Source organism: Sapajus apella, unplaced genomic scaffold (assembly GCF_009761245.1).
Source record: "Sapajus apella isolate SASKATOON/1434 unplaced genomic scaffold, GSC_monkey_1.0 scaffold6, whole genome shotgun sequence".
Classification (NCBI taxonomy): domain Eukaryota; kingdom Metazoa; phylum Chordata; class Mammalia; order Primates; family Cebidae; genus Sapajus; species Sapajus apella.
Genome location: NW_022436946.1, coordinates 39,753,104 through 39,774,499, shown reverse-complemented (window position 1 = coordinate 39,774,499; position 21,396 = coordinate 39,753,104). Strand labels below are relative to the sequence as shown.

The 21,396-nt window shown below is 42.3% G+C and overlaps 1 long non-coding RNA gene across 1 annotated transcript in view; it reads right to left on the bottom strand.

Moving 5' to 3' along the window:
* Positions 1 to 930: 930 nt before the first annotated feature.
* The window catches only part of LOC116549472, a 33,325-nt gene continuing 12,859 nt past the window's right edge, over positions 931 to 21,396 (bottom strand). Inside the window, exons 2-3 of the long non-coding RNA XR_004267895.1 lie at positions 10,650 to 10,782; positions 931 to 1,107 (exon numbers count right to left, since the gene is read on the bottom strand). This is a non-coding gene — a long non-coding RNA (uncharacterized LOC116549472). The remainder of the gene's footprint in view (positions 1,108 to 10,649; positions 10,783 to 21,396) is intronic.

Sequence of the window (21,396 nt, the reverse complement as noted above, 5' to 3'; positions counted from 1 at the left end):
GGCAAAGGAGCTCAGGGATCCATGGCATTGTCAGGGATTGTTAGTCACAGATCTTCTCAGTCTCAGTTCATAGTCCCTTCCATCCCAGAAATACCAGGGACATTGTGACCTTTTGGGAGTACAGAGTTAGGAAGACACACTATCCTTACCCTAACTGGTTTGCCATAAAGAAAACAAACATTCAGCTATATTTATCATTGCTGATTATTACTATTGTTACTGCTCACACAGAATTTTGCCAATCAACACTTGTCCTAAAAGAGTTTTTGCCAAAATTGATAAAACCACCAGTATCCAGCCTCCACTCTCCCCTGCCCCCTGCTCTCCATGTCAATCTCAAACCCCTCTGCATGTGCATATATGAACAAACTAAATGATTGTGTTAAGTACGTGGATTCAGATACCAGCCTGGATTCAATTCCTAGCTCTGCCCCTTACTAGTTATATGAACTTGAACACATTCTTAAACTGTTTTGTGCCTCTTTTTGGAATTTGTATAATGAAGATAGTCAGAATATCACCCTCATTTTTTGAAGTTGATTAGATTAGATGATGTGTGTGACCTCAGTGCATACCAGGCACATGTTATTGTGGGCGTGGTATTATCATCGAACACACGCCGTGCCTGGCATAATGGAAAGATCACGGGCTTTGGTCTAAAGTCTTCCTGGATTCAAATTTTGCTTCTGTTACTTAATGGTGTAACCTTAAATAAGTTACCTAATCTTAGCGTCAACTTTCTCATCTGTAAAGAAGAAATTAAATATATCTCAAGGATGCAGTCAGCCCAAAGGGAGGTCACACAAATAAAACATCAGCAGCGCTTGGTACATGGAAGGTGCTCCATAATCTGCTAAAGTCCTTTTGTTTCTTCAAGACCAGCTTACGTACTATCTGCTCCTCAAAGTCTTGCAGACCCCATAGAAGCAGTGATTCTCTTTCCTTGTTTATTTTTGCAGTAAAGCTCTACCCAGTACCCTGCCACATTGTCCCACATAGTCCAGAGGGAAACTGGCTTGGGCTGAGTATGTGGCCAACCACCTCCACTCCTGGACAGCAGCTCAGAAGGGGCCTCATCTCAATCAGTAAGGACTGGAGTGTCAGTCTCTTGAAAGATGGACAATACATTAAGATGAAAAAAATTTTATAAAACTCTTCCTCTTACTAGAATCGCTAAGGGATCTTAAAAACATTTGGTTATGCATTCAATCATTTATTCAGCAAATGCTACAAGCCAAGTGCTGGGCCAGGAACTGGATTAAACAGCTACATTGTTTCATCATGGAGGTCACCATCCAGTGGATGAGAGAATTATGAAGAAGATGTTGTAAGGGTATCCAGGCTTTCTTTTAATCAGGCATAGCAAGACATGCAGACATGGAAATGACTGCATGAGGAAGGAGTTTCTGTACTCACCGATCCGTAGAAATAGGAGGCAGGGCATGCTCTTCAGGGCCATGGGGAAAAGCAGCAGGTGGGTCAGGAGGCAGAGGGAGGGAAGGAGGGGAAAACATGGGTAAGAGCCTTTATTGTAGTTTACCGGGGGAAGGAACAGGTGAGGCAGGGTGGAAAGGCTTATCATTGGCTAGTTGGAATAATTTCAGGGGCTCTGGCCCTGAGGCTTTGAGGGCAAGGAAATGCTGGCCTGGGGGTGTGAGAACCTGGGGAAGGAGGTGGTTGGGGCTTATGGGCTCTGGACTGGTTGCTGTGCATAGGAACGACCTGCTCCCAGGTGAGTTGTTTACTTAATCATTAGCAATTGGCTAGCTCTGGGAGGGGCAATCCCTCCAGAAACTGCAAAGCATAAATGTCAAAGTATCAAATACTAGAAAACATAATTATTACACAAAAGAATCCTTCAACTATATCTCACAAATTCTGGGAGTGCTGTGAAAGAAAAATACGGGGGTGAGAAGCAGTGTAATGCTGTACCTGACCCGAGCTGGGGGTAAAAAGCTTCCTCCCTGCAGAACAGTCAGAGGGATCCAGAGTGCCTTTGTGGGCCCAGGTGACAGGCCTGCTTCCCTCTGCATTAGGCACTGGCCCTTGCCACCCACCCCAGGACAGCCCAACGTTAGTGCAATTGGCCTGCGAGAGATCCTGGCTAAGGTCCCTGCCCCCACATAGTCACCAGGGTTGGCTGGCTGATGAGTTCTCCCATCTCCCCACAGCTGCATGTTGGTCAAACAGTCATCGTCTCAGAATCTCAGAAAAAAATGCTTTAAAGAGGAAAAACAAAGTGTCTAAAGAGCAAAAACAAAAGCTATCCTACTGACCCCATTTTCTGCCAAGGTGGAGTGAGAAGGTGGGTTGGCCAGCTTGGCTGCACCTACGGTGACAATGCTCCCTCCCCACTCACGGCATGTGGGCAGGAGAAGGGCTGCAGGTGCACGGAGTCTAAGAGGCCTTCTCCCACTCCCAGTCTCCCAGCTGCAGGGCTGAGGAGCCTCCCCCAAAGGAACTATTACCAAGCTCTTTGTGATCAGCTGTGTCTTGTGAACTCTCCCTTCTGAAAGAAAGACAATTCCAAGGGAAAACATTTCGGCCAAGGATGCAGACCAGAGAACAGTGAAATGCTGAAGTCACATCTCAGCTTTGTCTAGAAACAAGGAAAAGAGGCATCGCTCATTCTTGTGAGTTCGTTGACCTTTTGTTAACAGAGCAGAGCCACCTCTGAGAAAGATATTTCCCACCTTTCTCCTCTCCTTTCCTGAGGTCTGCAGGCTTCTCAGGACCCCCTGTACCACCCCTCCTCTGCCTTCCTGAGGAGAAGAAAATATGATGCCATTCAGCTGTCGTTAGGAATTTGATATGTACAATATTTTGTAAACCCCAAAGTGTCTGAGACAGGACTTAAATCAACTTAGAAAGTTTATTTTGCCAGGGCTAAGAACATGACCATGACACAGCCTCAGGAGGTACTGACATGTGCCCAAGGTTTTGAAGGTACAGCTTGCTTTTATACATTTTATGGAGACATAATACCTCAATCAGTACATGTAGGACGTACGTTGGTTTGCTGTGGAAGGGTGGGGCAACTCAAAGGTGGGGCAGGGGGCTTCCAAGTAATAGGCAGATTTAAAAACGTTCTGATTGGCAATTGGTTGAAAGAGTTATTATCAATAGAAAGGAATTGTCTGGGTTATGATAAGAGATTGTGGAGACTAAGTTTTTTTTCAAAGAGATGAAGCCTCCAGGTATCAGGCTTTAGAAAGAATAGATTGTAAATGTTTCTTAACAGACTTAAGGTCTGTGTTGATGTTAATGCTGGTCAGCTTTTCCTGAATTCCAAAAGGGAGGAGCATATAATGACGCATATTCAACCTCCTTCTTCCCATCATGGCCTGAACTAGCTTTTCAGGTTAACTTTGGAATGTGCTTGGCCAAGAGGAGATGTCTCTTCAGATGGTTGGGGGACCCTGGAATTTTATTTTTGGTTGGGGGGGTCCTGGAATTTCATTTGCAATTTCAAGGGGCGTTTGTTATGTGCCTACTGTGTGCCCAGCCTGTGCTGGGTGCTGGGCAACAACTAAGACCCCCAGGGGTTAGATGTCCAGAGACAGAGAGTTTTGCCATGCTCTGAGTTGGGGACTAGTGGATGCCTGTTTATGACTCATGGAGGAAGAAAGGCCCCCATGTGCCTGGAAGGAGTCAGACAACTTCAGAAAGGAGGCAAGGTTGCCAGGCTGACAAGGAGGGGATATATTTGAGGCAGAGGGAGCAACATGGGCAGAAGCTCAGAGGCATGAATGGCACGGTTTGTTAAACCACAAGTGGTACGTATTACTGGAGTGGTAAAGAGGGAAATAGAGAAAAAGAAAGGAGGGAGAAAGTGCTTGGGGAAATTCTGGATAGGAAGGTGAGGGGGAGTGGATCATAGTGAACATTAGGATTTTGAGCAGAAAAAAGTTTATATGTTGGAATGTACAATTTAGAAATATACCTTTGAGAAAATACAGAGGCAGAGAAACCTCTATAGGAAGATCATTATAAAAGTTTAGGCAAGTGATATGGTTTAGCTATGTGTCCCCACCCAAATCTCATGTCAAATTGTAATTCCCAGTGTTGGAGGAGAGGCCTGGTGGGAAGTGATTGGGTCATGGGGGTGGTTTCTATTGCTTTAGTACCATCCTCCTAGTGCTGCTTGTTTAAAAATGTGTAGCAGCTCCCCTTTCTCTCTCTCTTCCTCCTGCTCCAGCCATGTAGGACGTGCCGGCTTCCCCTTTGCCTTCCACCATGATTGTAAGTTTCCTGAGGCCTCTTCAGTCATGCTTCCTGTACAGCCTGTGGAACTGTGATCCAATTAAACTTCTTTTCTTTGTAAATTACCCAGTCTCAGATGGTTCTTTGTAGCAATGCAAGAATGAACTAATACAGCCAGGGATGAGGAACATCTGAACTGAGGCTCTGGTGACACTGCATGAGGAGAAGGGAAGCAGACATTATAGGTTTTTTAACCTATAAGTAACAACCCAGAGAACACTGAAGTAGTGAGAGTTGTAGTTAAAAGTGTGGACTTTGGAGTCAGCTCACATGAGTTTGAGTTCCAGCTCTACTACTGCCTAGCTGTATAGTATTGGGCAAGTTATTTACTCTCTCAGTACCTCAGTTTCCATACCTGTGAAACAGAGATAAAAATATTACTTGCCTCACAGTGTTGTTGGGATGTATGCTGCATCAACATAGGTTAAAAAATTCTCAGAATACCCTACCTGGCACATAGTAAGCATGCTGGACATGTTGACTGTCATCAGTGTCATTAGATGCAGAGGGAGGGGAAGAGAAAGAGTCTAGGGGAGCAACCAAATTTGGGAAGTGGGCATGTCTAGTTCAGCTTTGTACTTTATTTTAGTGCAGAACCCTTGCCCCTGAATGTGATCATTTCTCTTAAGATGTAGCATTTCTCAGATCTCAAAGAAATGATTTGTACGCTCAGCAAGTTTTCTTTTCTCTGGCTGAACCAAAACTCCTGTGTCCTAGCACTGGGCAATCTTTGATATCCGCATTCAGCTCTCAGCCCCCAACCGCCTGCCTCTTAGGCCCTGTGAAATCTCCCCCTGCTCCTCCGGCATTCAGTGGACCAGGGCCCAAGGAGAATCTACCTCCATATCCCAGTGCTCCACCAGTACCAGAAGCCCCCAACTCTGATCTCTACTCCCCCTACCCAGTAAAATTGTAGCTTTCCATTTAACCTCCACCTATTGGCACCAAGGTCCAAGAAAGTTAGGGCAGAAGATAGGGACAGGGTAGGAGTAGAATGCTAAGCTCACTTAGGGCCTTTCTTTCTCTCAAAGAGCCCAGATTTGGTTTTTTGTTTATTTGTTTTATTTTATTTTTTAAATTCTTGGGAGTATATAGTAGGTGTGAAGAGCATAGACTTGTGTTGTCTTTTGTCCAATGCCTGAAATAGTTGGTTCTATATCTTGTCTGATTGTATTGCTGTTTATGGCCAGATGACAGGTCCATTATCAGTCACTCTGTCATGGCTGGATGCATCACCAATGAGCCTTGGTTCCTCATCAATGACATGCTATTAATCCACAGAAAGGATTAGATGAGATTATTTCTTTATCAGTGCATTCTATGGTATTTGTCAGAAGGTAGATGTACTATAAATGTGATTTTCTTTCTTCTTTAAGTTCATATTAATTATGACAAAACACAAACACATCTGAGCATATCATAGTAAAACTCTTGAAACCAAAGATAAAAGAAAACCTTAAAAGCAGCCAGAAAAAAACCCATAATTGTATACAAAGGAACAATGATAAGAAAGGTACTTGTCACATTACCAGAAACAGTGGAGGCCAGAAAGACAACAGATAGAAAGTCTCAGAAAGTTTTCAGAAAAGGAAGTCTGCGAGAATTAAGTGCCAAAAGAACTGTGCTATAAGAAATGCTAAAAGGAAGACCGAGGCAGGAGGATCTCTTGAGACAGGAAGTTCAAGACCAGCCTGGGCAATATACCCCATCTCTACCAAAAAAAAAAAAAAATTATCCAGGCATGGTGGCATGCACCTATAGTCCTAGCTACTCAGGAGGCTGAGGCAGAGGATCATTGAGCCCAGGAGTCTGAGGCTGCAGCAAGCTAGGATTGTGCCATGGCATTGAAGCCTGGGCAATAGAGCATGACTCTGTCTCTTTAAAAAAAAAAAGTTACAAGGAGTTATTCAGACTGAAAAGAAATGAAATGATATCAGATGAAAACTCAGGTCTACAAAAAAGAATGGAGATTCCTACAAATGGCAAAGATGCTACTAAATGTAAAAAATGTTTTAATTTTGCTAATTTCTTTGAAAGACAATTGATTATTTAAAGAAAAAATAACTTTTTGTGGCATTCATATGTATAAATAAAGTATATGACAATAACACAAAGAACAGAGAGAATAAATTGAATATTCTGTTAAAAACTTCTTACATTATAAGTGAAATGAAATAATATTAATTCTTAGTAGTTCATGAAAAGTTACTGGTGCATATTTAAAACCACCAAGCAGCTATTGAAACAATACAGATGGTATAGCGGAAACACTAATAGAAGAAATAAAATATATTACTTGTAAAAATCCAATTTTAAATGCAAAAGAAGACAGAAAAGGGCATAGAAGGGCAAATATTAATTTCAACAATGCTTGGCAGTTTTCAAACTGTAGGCTTTCATTAAATTTTTTCCCAAATGTTTTATGTTTTTGATGCGATTTTAAAGGGTATTTAAATGTTTCTTTTTCTTTTTTTTTAATTTTTGGTCAGAATATAAGCAAAGAATTGATTTTTGAATTAGTGATCTTGTATTCTGTGACTTTGATAAATTCACATTATTAGTTCTAGTAAATTTTTTGTGGATGCCTTAGGATTGTTTGTAAACACAATTGTGTTGTCTTTGAATAAATTTTACTTCTTCTTTTCCAATTTCTATGTTATATATTTGTTTGTATTGCTTTACTGCATTTGGTTGGACTTTACCAAAGTGTTAGATTTTATGATAAAAATAGATATTTTTTCTGTTTTCAAGTATAATGGGAACACATGCAATATTTCTCTATTACGATATTAGTTTTATCAATTTGAGAAAGTTCCCTTATTCTTTTAATTTTCAGAGTTTTTACAATGAATAGGTGTTAAAATTTTTCAAGTGATTTTTTTACATCTATCAGAAGAATCATACAATTTTCTCATTTGTTTTAGTAAAGTGGTGGATTACATTGATTTTCAAATATTGAGCCAGCTTTACATTCCTGGGATAAATCCCACTTGGTTATAATCTATCTTTTTCATATACTGCTAGATTCCATTTTCTAATGTTTTTCTGAATACATTTTTGAATCCATGTTCATGAGGAAGAGAGACAGAAACATAAATTGCCAGTAACAGGAGTAAGAGGGGATATCACCAAAGACCCTAAAGACATTAAAAGGATAATAAAGAAAATTTATGAATAATCTTATGTCCCTAAATTTGACAACTTCAGTTAAATGGACAAATACCTTGTATAAGATAATTTTCCAAAACTGACAAAAATGAGAAAATCTGAATATCTCCTATATTAAAGAAATTAAATGTGCAATTACAAACCTTTTCAACAAGAAAATTCCAGGCCCAGATTATTTCTCTGATGAAGTCTGTAAATATTGCCAATATTACATAAAATCCATCATAAAAGAGAGAGAAGGAAAATAAGGACATTATAAGAAAAAGAGGAGGTCATTATCCTAAGCGAATTAATGCAGGAACAGAAAACCAAATGCCACATGTTGTCACTTATAAGTGGGAGCTAAGCATTGTGTACACATGGGCATAAAGATGGGATAATAGACACTGAAGACTACCAGAAGGAGAGGGGGGAGAGAGGGGCATGGGCTGAAAAACTACCTACTGGGGACTGTGCTTACTACCTGGGTGATGGCATCATCCACACCCCAAACCTCAGCATCACACAATTTACCCATGTAGCAAGCCTGCACATATATCCCCTGAATCTAAACTAAAAGTTGAAATTATTTTTAAAAAAGAGGTTAATAGATACATGAATTATTTCTATTCAATTACTCAGCAATAAAAAGGAACAAGTGATGGAACCATATGACACAATGCTGAGTCAAAGAAGCCAGACAGAACAAAGCATACACTGTCTGATTCTATTTTATTTTAAGCTTTTGAAGAGGCAAAAGTAATCTATGATGGTAGAAATCAGGAAGTGGTTGTGTTTGAGGGCAGGTATTGAATGTAAAGGGGTACTTTCTTGGGAGTCATGGAAGTCTTCAATGTCTTGATTGGAATGTTGATTACATGGATATATTAATTTGCCAAAAGTCACTGAATGATATATTTAATATTTTTACTGTATTGGTCTGTTTCCATGCTGCTGACTAAGACATACCCAAGACTGGGTAATTTATAAAGAAAAAGAGGTTTAATGGACTCAAAGTTTCATGTGACTAGGGAGCCTCATGATCATGGCAGAAGGTGAAAGACACATTTTACATGGTGGCAGACAAGAGAGAATGAGAACCAAACAAAAGGGGTTTCCCCTTATAAAACCATCAGATCTTGTGAGAATACCATGAGAACAGTATGGGAGAAACCACCCATGATTTGATTATCTCCTACCGGCTCCCTCCCACAGCATGTGGGAATTATGGTAGCTACAGTTCAAGATGATATTTGGTTAGGGACACAGCCAAACCATATCATATGCATTTTTCTCTATGCAAATTTAACCTTAGTTTTTAAAAGCGTAAGAAAAATAAATTGCAAAAAGTACCCCAAACCCAAAACAAACCAGAAAGCAACTCTCTTCAACTTAATAATAAGAACACTTTCTAAAACACCACATCTGAAGTTTTGATGTAACAACTTAGAAAAAAGAAAAAAAAGAATAGAAGTAATCTCAGGAAGGAACACCACAGTAATGTAAAAAACATACTCAGTTTTCTGTCTGTCCGTTGCAGAGGATATTCTAATGATTAAGACAGGACCAACTCTGCCCTCAAGGAGCAAATGTCTAGTGGAGAAAGAGCAAAATTAATTAGGCAAATAATGATGGGAATCAAGTACTATAAATGAAAAGATCAAGCCTCAGGAGTGGAGCACCTAACCTAGTTTGAGGACCAAGGAAGGATGCCCTGAGGAAGTGATGGTTAAACTGAGACCCAACAGATGTGTAGACATTGGCAAGGCAAAGAAGCTAGAGAAGAGGGCTCCAGCCAGAGTGGAGTATACATTAGCAGACAATGAAAAGGGATGTGATCCCAGCACTTTGGGAGGCCGAGGCGGGTGGATCATGAGGTCAAGAGATCGAGACCATCCTGGTCAAAATGGTGAAACCCCATCTCTACTAAAAAAAAAAAAATACAAAAAATTAGCTGGGCATGGTGGCGCATGCCTGTAATCCCAGCGACTCAGGAGGCTGGGGCAGGAGAATTGCCTGAACCCGGGAGGCGGAGGTTGCTGTGAGCTGAGATCGCGCCATTGCACTCCAGCCTGGGTAACAAGAGTGAAACTCCGTCCCAAAAAAAAAAAAAAAAAAAAGAAAAGGGATGTGACCAATGTGCCCTGAGCATAGGCAATGGAGAAGAAAGAGACCTGAGGGCAGGCTGGACAAGCAGAGCCCTGTTTTCACAGAGCCTTGTGTTCAAGTTGAGGCATTTTATCTTAGCAGTGGGAAGTGTGACATGGTCATTTTGTCACTTTAAAAGATCCCTATGGGGCAGGGTCATAAACGGTGTGTCCCAATACTATCCAATAGAAATATAACACAAGCCACAGATGCAAGTCAATGATGTAACTTCAAATTTTCTGGGAGCCACATTAAAAACTATAAAAAGAAAAAAGGCTCATGTGTGAGGAATCTTAAAAATATATTTTACTTAGCTCCCAATTCCCACTGTTTTTATTTCAACATCAATTAATATAAAATATCATTCATAAGACATGTCTACTTTTTTATTTTTTCTCTTTTCATGCTAAGTATTCATAATCCAGTGTGTACTTATAGCACATCTTAATTCAGATGGGCCACATTTTCAGTTGCTCAACAACCATGTGTGACCTGTGGCTCCTTCAAGGAAAAGCACAGATCTAGATGGAGGGCACCACGAGAAGAATTGGTTAAGAGCTGCAGCTCCAATTGCAGGGCAAGAAAAGACAGTGGCTTGAAACAAGGTGGTGAACAACATGGCTTAACTTAAGAAATAACATGGAGAAAGAATCTACAGCTTTCAGTGACTCAAATGAACTGTTTTCTCCTGAAGATCAGTTCTCAGTCCTTGCATTACATGATCCATCATCAGTATTTGAGGCCACTGATCATTTTCCCCTGAAAATATTTCCTTTACTTGATTTCGAGCACATCACACTCTCCTGGTTTTCTTCCCATCTCATTGGCTCTTTCTTCTCAGCCTCCCTTGCAGTTTCTTCCTCATCCCTTTGTTCTCTAACACAGAAAGGCTCAGAGCTCAGAAGCTGCACCCCGACTCTTCTCTGTCTCTACGCCTCACTGCCGCTAATTACATCTAGTTCTGTGGCATTAAATACCACCTGTAAGCTGGTGGCTCCAGCTCAGATCTCTTCCCTAAACTCCAGCCTGGTAAATCCAACTCCTGCTTAACAATGCTACTTGGGTGTGGCCAATAGACATGTGAAACTTACCATGTCCAACATGGACTCATCTTCCCCTGCAAACTAGTCCCTCCCAGAGTCTTCCCCATCTCAGTTAGTGCAACTAAATCCTTCTAGTTGTTTTGGAGTCATCTTTACCCCAATTCAGTTCTGTTAGCACTTCCTTCAAAATATATATGTAGATATGAAAAAATGTTCAACATCACTAATCATAAGAGATATGCAAGTCAAATCCACAATGAGATACCATCTCACACCAGTAAGAATGGCTATTACTAAAGACCTGGAACCAACCCAAATGCCCATCGACGATAGACTGAATAGGGAAAATGTGGCACATATACACCATGGAATATTATGCAGCCATCAAAAACAATGAGTTTGGGTCCTTTGTAGGGACATGGATGAACCTGGAAACCATCATTCTCAGCAAACTGACACAAGAGCAGAAGATCAAACACCACATGTTCTCACTCATAAGCGGGTGTTGAACAATGAGAACACATGGACACAGGGAGGGGAGCACTACACACTGGGGTCAGTTGGGGGGAAATAGGGGAGGGACGGTGGGGGGTGGGAAGCTGGGGAGAAATAGCAAGGGGAGAAATGCCAGATGTAGGTGAAGGGGAGGAAGGCAGCAAATCACACTGCCACGTGTGTTCCTATGCAACAATTTTGCATGTTCTTCACATGTACCCCAAAACCTAAAATGCAATAAAATAAATAAATGGGAAAAAAAAAAAAGAATGGCTATTACTAAAAAGTAAAACAAAACAAAACAAAACAAAACAAAAAAAACAGATGTTGGTGAGGCTGTGAAGAAAAGGGAATGCTTACACACCCTTGTGGGGAATGTAAATTAGTTCAGCCACTGTGGAAAGTTGTTTGGAGATTTCTCAAAAAACTTAAAACGGAACTACCATTACTAGGTATATATCCAAAATAACAACAACAACAACAACAAATTGTTCTACCAAAAAGACACATGAACTTGTATGTTCACTGCAGCACTATTCACAATAACAAAGACATGGACTCATCCTAGGTGTTCATCAGTAGTGGATTGGATAAAGAAAATGTGGTACATACACACCATGGAATACTATGCAGGCATGAAAAAGAACAAAATCATGTCCTTTGCAGCAACATGGATCCAACTGAAGGCCATTATCCTAAGCAAATTAATGCAGAAACAGAAAACCAAATACCACATGTTCTCACTTATAAGTGACAACTAAACATCAGGTACTAGTGGATGTAAAGATGGCAACAATCAAAACTGGGAACTACCAAAACAAGGAGGGAGGGAGGGAGGGAAGGAGGGAGCAGGGAAAGGTTGGAAAACTAACTATTGGTTTAGGATCCAAGATGGCCAAACAGGAACAGCTCTGGATTGCAGTTTCCAGTGAAAACGCAGAGAGTGAGTGATCACCGCATTTCCAAACAAATTTTTACTGCCCACAGACCAGGAGATTCCTGGGCAGAAAAGCACCACTAGTCTCCAACATGGCTGTTCCAGCTGGTGCAGCGGGTCTCCACACAAAAATTCACACAAATCCGGGCACTGTCTGAACTGGCGACTGGAAAGCCTAGGAGACAGAGTCGCCCATTCAACTGAATAAAAGGGGGCTAAAGCAGGGAGCCAGGTGACCTGGTTCAGCTGGTCCCACCCCCACAAAAACCAGCAATCTGAAATGCTCTGGATTGAGAGTTTCACAGCAAGCACAGCTGGACCCAGGACAGTCCAGCTCTGTGGGGGGAAGGGTGTCTGCCATTACTGAGGCAGTCCACCACTACCGAGGCAGTCTGCCATTACAGAGGTGGTCCACTATTACCAAGGCAGCCCACCATTACAGAGGCAATCCACCATTACCAAGGCAATCCACCATTACTGAGGCAGTCTGCCATTACAAAGACAGTCTACCATTACCAAGGCAGTTCTAACTATACCCCTATAAACAAAACTGCAGGGAAGCTCACACAGCAGCCGGGCAGAGCCCATGGCAGCTCAGCAACACCTCTGCTGGCAGACTGTGAGTAGGCTACCTCCTTACTGGGCAGGGCATCTCTGAAAAAAGGCAGCAGAATGACAGGAACTTATAAATAAAGCCCCACCTTCCTGGGACAGAGCACCTGGGGAAAAAGAGCAGTTATGAGTTCCACTGCAGCAGACTTAAAAGTACCTGCCCAGCAGCTCTGAACAGAACAACAGAGCTCATAGCTCAGCACTTGAGCTCCTATAAGGGAGAGACTGTCTCCTCAAGCAGCTCCCTGACCCCCATATAACCAAAGAGACACCTCATAAAGGGGAGCTCAGGCTGACATCTGACGAGTATCCTTCTGGGACAAATATAACAGAAGAAGAAACTGGCAGCAACCCTTACTGTTCTGCAGCTGCTGCAGGTGATCCCCAGGCAGGCAGGGTCTGGAGTGGACCTCCAGCATTCCTACAGCAGGGGGGCCTGACTGTTAGAAGGAAAATTAAGAAATAGAAAGAAATAACTTCATCAGCAACAAAAAGGACATCGACTCAGAGACCCCATCTGAAAGTCACCAACCACAAAGACCACAGGTAGATAAATCCACAAAGATGGGAAGAAACCAGTGCAATAAGGATGAAAATACCCAAAACTGGAATGCCTCTCCCCACCAAGGGATCACAACTCCTCACCAGCAAGGGGAAAAGGCTGGATGGAGAAGGAGTCTGATGAATTGACAGAAACAGGCTTCAGAAGGTGGGTAATAACAAACGTCTCTGAGCTAAAAGAACATGTTCTAACCCAATGCAAAGAAACTAAGAACCTTGAAAAAAGGTTTGATGAAATGCTAACAAGAACAAACAGCTTAGAGAGGAATAAAAATGAATTGATGGAGCTGAAAAACACAATGCGAGAACTTCACGAAGCACAGACAAGTTTCAATAGCTGAATTGACCAAGCAGAAAAAAGGATATCAGAGACTGAAGATCAACTCAATTAAATTAAAGGAGAAGGCAAGATTAGAGAAAAAGAGTGAAAAGAAATGAACAAAGCCTCCAAGAAATATGGGATTATGTGAAAAGACCTAATCTACATTTCATAGAATGTGATGGAGAGAATGTGATAGAGAGAATGAATCCAAGCTGGAAAACACTCTTCAGGATATAATCCAGGAGAAGTTTCCCAATCTAGCAAGGCAGGCCAACATTCAAGTCCAGGAAATACAGAGAACACCACAAAGATATTCCTCAAGAAGAGCAACCCCAAGGCACATAATCCTCAGATTCACCAGGGTTGAAATGAAGGAAAAAATGCTAAGGGCAGCCAGAGAGAAAGGTCAGGTTACCCAGAAAGGGAGGCCCATCAGACTCACAGCAGATCTCTCCGCAGAAACCCTACAAACCTGAAGAGATTGGGGGCCAATATTCAATATCCTTAAAGAAAAGAACTTTCAACCTAGAATTTCATATCCAGCCAAACTAAACTTCATGAGCAAAGGAGAAATAAAATCCTTTATGAACAACCAATTGATAGAAGATTTCATCACCACGAGCCATGCTTTACAAGAGCTCCTGAAAGAAGCACTAAGTATAGAAATGAACAGCAAATACCAGCCACTCCAAAAATGTACCAAATGGTAAACAGCATCGACGCAATGAAGAAACTGCATCAACTAACCGGAAAAACAACCAGCCAGCATCAAAATGGTAGGATCAAATTCACACATAACAATATTAACCTTAAATGTAAATGGGCTAAATTCCCCAATCAAAAGACACAGACTGGCAAATTGGATAAAAACTTAAAAATCATCAGTGTGCTCTATCCAGGAAACCCATCTCACGTGCAAGGATACACATAGGCTCAAGATAAAGGGATGGAGGAAGATCTACCAAGCAAATGGAGAGGAAAAAAAAGGAGTTGCAATCCTAGTCTCTGATAAAATAGACTTTAAACCAACAAAGATCAAAAGAGATAAAGAAGGGCATTACATACTGGTAAAAGGATCAATGCAACAAGAAGAGCTAACTATTCTAAATATATACATACCCAATACAGGAGCACCCAGATACATAAAGCAAGTTCTTAATGACCTACAAAGAGATGTAGACTCCCACACAATAATAGTGGGGGACTTTCACACTCCACTGTCAATATTAGACAGATCAACAAAACAGAAAATTAACAAGGATATCCAGGACTTGAACTCAGATCTGGACCAAGCAAACCTAATAGACATTTACAGAACTCTCTACCCCAAATCCACAGAATATACATTCTTCTCAGCACCACATCACACCAGCTCTAAAACTGACCACATAATTGGAAGTAAATCACTCCTCAGCAAATGCAAAAGAATGGAAATCATAACAGATAGTCTCTCAGACAACAGTGCAATCAAATTAGAACTCAGAATTCAGACACTAACTCAGAACCTCACAACTCCATGGAAACTGAAAAACTGGCTGTTGAATGTTGACTGGATAAACAATGAAATGAAGGCAAAAATAAAGATGTTCTTCAAAACCAACGAGAACAAAGACACAATGTACCAGAATCTCTGGGACACATTTATAACAGTGTCTAGAGGAAAATTTATAGCAATAAATGCCCACATAAGAAGCAAGGAAATATCTAAAATGGACACCCTATTGTCAAAATTGAAAGAGCTAGAGGAGCAAGATCAAAAAAAAAAAAAAAAAAAAAAAAAACCCAAAAAAAACCAAACTCAAAAGCTAGTAGAAGACAAGAAATAACTAAGATCAGAGCAGAACTGAAGGAGATAGAGACCAAAAAAAAAAAAAAAAAACCTTCAAAAAATCAATAAATCCAGGAGCTGGTTTTTTGAAAAGATCAACAAAATAGACCACTAGCCAGATTAATAAAACACAAAAGAGAGAAGAATCAAATAGATGCAGTAAAAAACGATAAAGGGGATATCACCACAGATTACACAGAAATACAAACCACCATCAGAGATTACTACATACAACTCTATGCACATAAACCAGTAAACCTGGAAGAAATCGATAAATTCCTGGACACTTACAGCCTCCCAAGCCTAAACCAGGAAGAAGTCGAAACCTTGAATAGACCAATAACAAGGGCTGATGTTGAGCAGCAATTAATACCTTACCACCCAAAAAAAGCCCAGGTCCAGATGAGTTCACAGCCGAATTCTACCAGACATACAAAGAGGAGCTAGTACCACTCCTTCTGAACTATTCCAAATAATCCAAAAAGAGGGAATCCTTCCCAAGTATTTTATGAGACCAACATCATCCTGATACCAAAACCCGGCAGAGACTCAACGAGAAAAGAAAACTTCAGGCCAATATCCATGATGCAAAAATCTTCAATAAAATACTGGCAAACCAACTGCAACAGCACATCAAAAAGCTTATCCATCACGATCAAGTAGGCGTCATCCCGGGGGTGCAAGGCTGGTTCAACATACGCAAGTCTATAAACGTAATTCACCACATAAACAGAACCAAAGACAGAAACCACATGATTATCTCAATAGATGCAGAGAGGCCTTTGACAAAATTCAACAGCCCTTGATATTAAAAACTCTCAATAAACTAGGTATTGATGGAACGTATCTCAAAATAATAAAATCTATTTATGACAAACCCATAGCCAATATCATACTGAATGGGCAAAAACTGGAAGCAATCCCTTTGAAATCTGGCAATAGACAAGGATGCCCTCTCTCCCCATTCCTATTCAATATAGTATTGGAAGTTCTAGCCAGAGCAATCAGGCAAGTAAAAGAAATAAACGGTATTCAAATAGGAAAGGAGGAAGTCAAATTGTCTCTATTTGCAGACGACATGATTGTCTACTTAGAAGACCCTATCGTCTCAGCCCAAAATCTCCTGAAACTGATAAGCAAGTTCAGCAAAGTCTCAGGATACAAAACCAATGTGCAAAAATCACAAGCATTCCTATACACCAATAACAGACTTAAAGAGAGCCAAATCAAGAACAAACTGCCATTCACAATTGCTACAAAGAGAATAAAATACCTAGGATTACAACTAACAAAGGATGTAAAGGACCTCTTCAAGGAGAACTACAAACCACTGCTAAAGGAAACAAGACAGGACACAAACAGATGGAGAAACATTCCATGCTCATGGTTAGGAAGAATCAATATCGTGAAAATGTCCATACCGCCCAAAGTAATTTATAGGTTCAGTGCTATGCCCATCAAACTACCAATGACCTTCACAGAACTGGAAAAAAACACCTTAAACTTCATATGGAACCAAAAGAGAGCCCGCATAGCCAAGTCAATTCTAAGCAAGAAGAACAAAGCTGGAGGCATCATGCTACCTGACTTCAAACTATACTACAAGGCTACAGTAATCAAAGCAGCGTGTTACTAGTACCAAAACAGAGACATAGACCAATGGAACAGAACAGAGGCCTGGGAGGCAATGCCACACATCTACAACTATCTGACCTTTGACAAACCTGACAAAAACAAGCAATGGGGAAAGGATTCCCTGTTTAATAATGGTGTTGGGAAAACTGGCTTGCCATGTGCAGAAAGCAGAAACTGGACCCCTTCCTGACACCTTACACTAAAATTAACTCCAGGTGGATTAAAGACAAACATAAGACCTAACACCATAAAAACCTTAGAAGAAAACCTAGGCAAAACCATCCAGGATATAGGCGTAGGCAAGGACTTCATGACTAAAACACCAGAAGCATTGGCAACAAAAGCCAAAATAGACAAATGGGACCTAATTAAAGTCCACAGCTTCTGCACAGCAAAAGAAACAGTCATTAGAGTGAACCAGCAACCAATAGAATGGGAAAAAAATTTTGCAGCTTCTCATATTTCATGGAAAGTTTGGAAACACATGACATCCTTCCCAGCCTCCCACTAGATGATCAAATTCACCTTTTCCTAATGAGTTGGGGCCATGATTGTAAGCGAGAGTGACTGTACTGTGCTGAGGACAGGAAACCCTCCAGGTATCCTGGGAAGCAGAGGGATGTTTGCGCCGACTCCAAAGTCCCAGCCTCGGCTACCCTTGGCGCTTATGTTCTGGTTGTAAAAGTTGAATCATCCTTGCCATTGGGTTCTCCGATGACCTTCTGAGCATGGCCACAATCCCTCTTCTTGCTTTCTAAAATGTTGCTTCAAAATAAGACCTCAGCCTGCCCTAGTTGTGATGAAATTAAAAGTACATTCTAGTGAGGGGTTGTCCTGTGGTTAAAGGGGCAAGAAGTGCTGTGCATAAAATGCAGGCATGGGTTGTCTGAGTTTCTGATGGATGAGTTTCCTAGAGAGCTGGTGTGTTACTTTGCAACTCACAACTGAAACTGCCTTTTGAGAAAGGGCCTTCTTCAAGAACGAGAGAAGAAACAAGTTCTCCTCGGAATTCTAGTAGTTTTAATTTTCTAAAGTTCCAGGAGGAGCAGAATGGGGCTTCCAGAACTCCTCAGGGAACTTTCCATTCTCAGTAGATTCCACTCTTTCCCAAGAGCTCCTCTCAAGCTCTGCTAACGCCCTGCCCTGCCTCTGCTGCCGGCCAGGGATTGCCATCTGCCCCGCACTTCCTTCCGGCCTCTTCCGCATCCACCATCCTGCACTCCTTTATCTAGCATCTGCTGTGACGCAAAGTAGCAAATAAAATATTTTAGATTTCTGTGCCATTTGGGTACCTGAAGGGCAAATTCTCTTCGTCAGTCCTTGTACAATTTTCCTCAGACCTAGCTCAGGAGGAAGCCATTAAAAATTACTCACCTTCCCAGTCAACTCTTACCAGCCTTCCTTCCCCCATAAGTGGACAAACGGGGGCAGAATTTGCTTATTCCTCATCTAGACATGCCTTTACCAGGTGGTCCACCTGTAAGATACTGATTCCAGGTAAGTCCTGGAGCTGACTAAACCCCCATGCCTCAGACCCCTTTGCTGTTCCTGATTTGTATGTAACCCTCCCTGGCTACCTGGGCTTGGCTGAAGCCTTTCACCTCTGCATTTAAGAAAGGCCCTTCACAGGCTGGGTGCAGTGGCTCACACCTGTAATCCCAGCACTTTGGGAGGCCAAGGTCAGTGATCACTTGGGATCAGGAGTTTGAGACCAGCCTGGCCAATATGGTGAAACCCTGTCTACGAAAAATATAAAAATAAGCCGGGCATGGTAGCACACACCTGTAATCCCAGCTATTCAGGAGGCTGAGGCAGGAGAATCATTTGAACCCAGGAGACAGAGGTTGCAGTGAGCTGAGATCATGCCGCTGCACTCCAGCCTGGGTGACAGATCAAAATTCCGTCTCAAAAAAAAAAAAAAAGGGAAGGCCCTTTATGAACTCCAGCAACACTAAAGAAAGGACAGAGGTCACACTGCCCTTAGTAGAAGCTCCCTAAGGCGTCAGGACAGGAGAACAAAATCATTTAATGATATCTTTTAAAAACCTATCAAAGAGTAACAAAAGCAGCCAGCACGTATTCCAGCATTTGGAGATAATGAGAGTTGAAATTGGGGTGGATGGTCTTCCATACATGCAGAGATGATTTTATGGCCAAAAGACCATTTTATTTTGATGGTTGTGACAGGCAGAATAATGGTCCCCAAAGAGACCCCTGTCCCAGTCCCTGGAACTTGTAAATATGTTACCTTACATAGCAAAAGCGATTTTGAGGATACGATTAAGTTCCCTGAGATAGGGAGGGCATCTTAGATTGTCCAGGGGGCCCTATCTAATTACCCAGTTCCTTGAAAGCAGAGACCCTTTCCCGGCTGTCATCAGCGGGAGATGTGACCCCACAGGAATGGTTGGAAGGATGAGAAATTGCTGGCCTTGAAGATGGAGAGAGGGCCCGGGAGGTGAGAAATGCAGGCAGACTAGAGAAGCTGAAAACGGTGAGGAAATCGATTCTCCATTACAGCCTCTGAAAGAAATGCAGCCCTGCCCACACCTTGACTTTAGCCCAGTGAGACCCGTGTGGACTTTGGTGTAAGAGCAGCAAGATAACAAATTTGTGTTGTTTTAAGCCCAAAAGCAAACACACGGCTATCAGCTGGAAATATTGTGGAAATGGATCTCTCGGCTACTCCTGCAACCACAGAGCTGGGCCTCAGTTGGTGCATGCAGCAGACAGAAGGAAGAGGTCAAGTTGGATGGGCTGTCTCACCATTTGGTCTGATACCTAGAGACCATCTGGAGGGAGGGATATATTAAAGTGGTAAAATCTATGGCTGCTAAAGAATTGACTCACTTTCCCTGCAGTCCCTGAGGCTGTTAGAAGTCCCCTGAACCAGAGGGCAATCTTGCCAAGGCTTCCTTTGATCCCTGAGAGAGGTGGTGTGTTTCAGCCATCTTGCTTCCTGGCTGCAGGCTGGTGTCTCTCTTTGCAGCCTGGCAGGTTTACATCAGTACTTTCCAGCTAAGTCATTTCCAAGATAGCACTTGAAGCTGAGCCCAAGCCTCTCCCCAAAGGCAGGAGGCAGAAATGGAGCTTCTTTGGAAAAACAGGAAGCAAAGGTCATGGCAGTGGCCAGGATTCCCTCCTTTTATAGGCAGGTAGATAATGCTAACCACAACTGACCTTTACAGACACTTCAGATGTGCTGAGAGACATTGAACAAGAAACATAATAAATGACTAACATATAGCATGGTAAATCTGATAAGGGGCATGGGGAAGAGGCAGAGTGGGTAAGAGGACTCCAGAGAGCCATGGGGCAGGGCGAGTGGCAACTGTCAATAGAGTGGTCACCGAGAGCCTCATCAAGAAGGTGGCTTTCAGCAAAGACTCTGAGGAAGTGAGGGAGTTCATTGTGACATCTACCAGAACGGCGTTTCAGGCTGAGGGAGTGGCCAGTGCAAAGGCCCCATATTGGGGAGCGTGCATGTCTGTGTTGGAGGAAGAACAAGGAGACCCATGTGCCAGGGGTGGAAGGGGGAAAGGAAAGCAGCAGCTGTGTTCAGGGAGGAGGGAGGGCGGCCAGACCATGGCGAGCCTGCACGGCCACTGCAGGGCCTGGTGGGATGCGAGCCTCAGAGGGCTTGGAGCAGAGGAGGAACAGAACTGACTTCCACCTCAGCAATGCTCTGCCTGTATGCAGCACTGAGAATGGAAGGAAGCAGGGCAAGGGCTAGCCACGAAGGAGGTAGCAAGTGGCCAGTTTCTGGTGCTAGGGAGGCTTCAGGGGGGCAGTACAGTCCTGAGGAGTCGGAAATCTCTATATGCCTAGAGATGGAATCTATAAATACTCTCACAGGAATGGGGTTCCCCTCCTTTTAGATGGTTCCTGTTAACCTAGACCTGCTCAGGAGCAACAGCCAGTGTAGTAAGTGAGTTGACAAGCAAAAGAAGCTGGATTCCTGGTGGAAATATACTAGTGATGCCTCGGGTGCTAAACGATATTTTTCATACCAAACGTGAGAATAGCTAAAATATCAACACTATGCTTCATTGACATCTGTTTTCTTTATCTGATACCTCCCTCTTATTTTATTAAGTATTATGTTTCAGGATAATTTTCCCTCCAAACTGTAAGCAAATTCTTGGAAATAATTAATTTAAAAAAATAAAGCTGGGTGCAGTGACCCACATCTGTAACCTCAGTGCTTTGGGAGGCTGAGGGGGGAAGATGGCTTGAGGCCAGGAGTTTAATACCAACCCAGGCAACGTAGCAAGACCCCATCTCTACAAAAAAAAAAATTAACTGGGCATGGTGGCACACACCTGTAGTCTTAGCTACTCAGAAGGCTGAGACAGGAGGATCACTTGTGCACAAGATTTCGAGCTGCTGTGAACCACAATTGTGC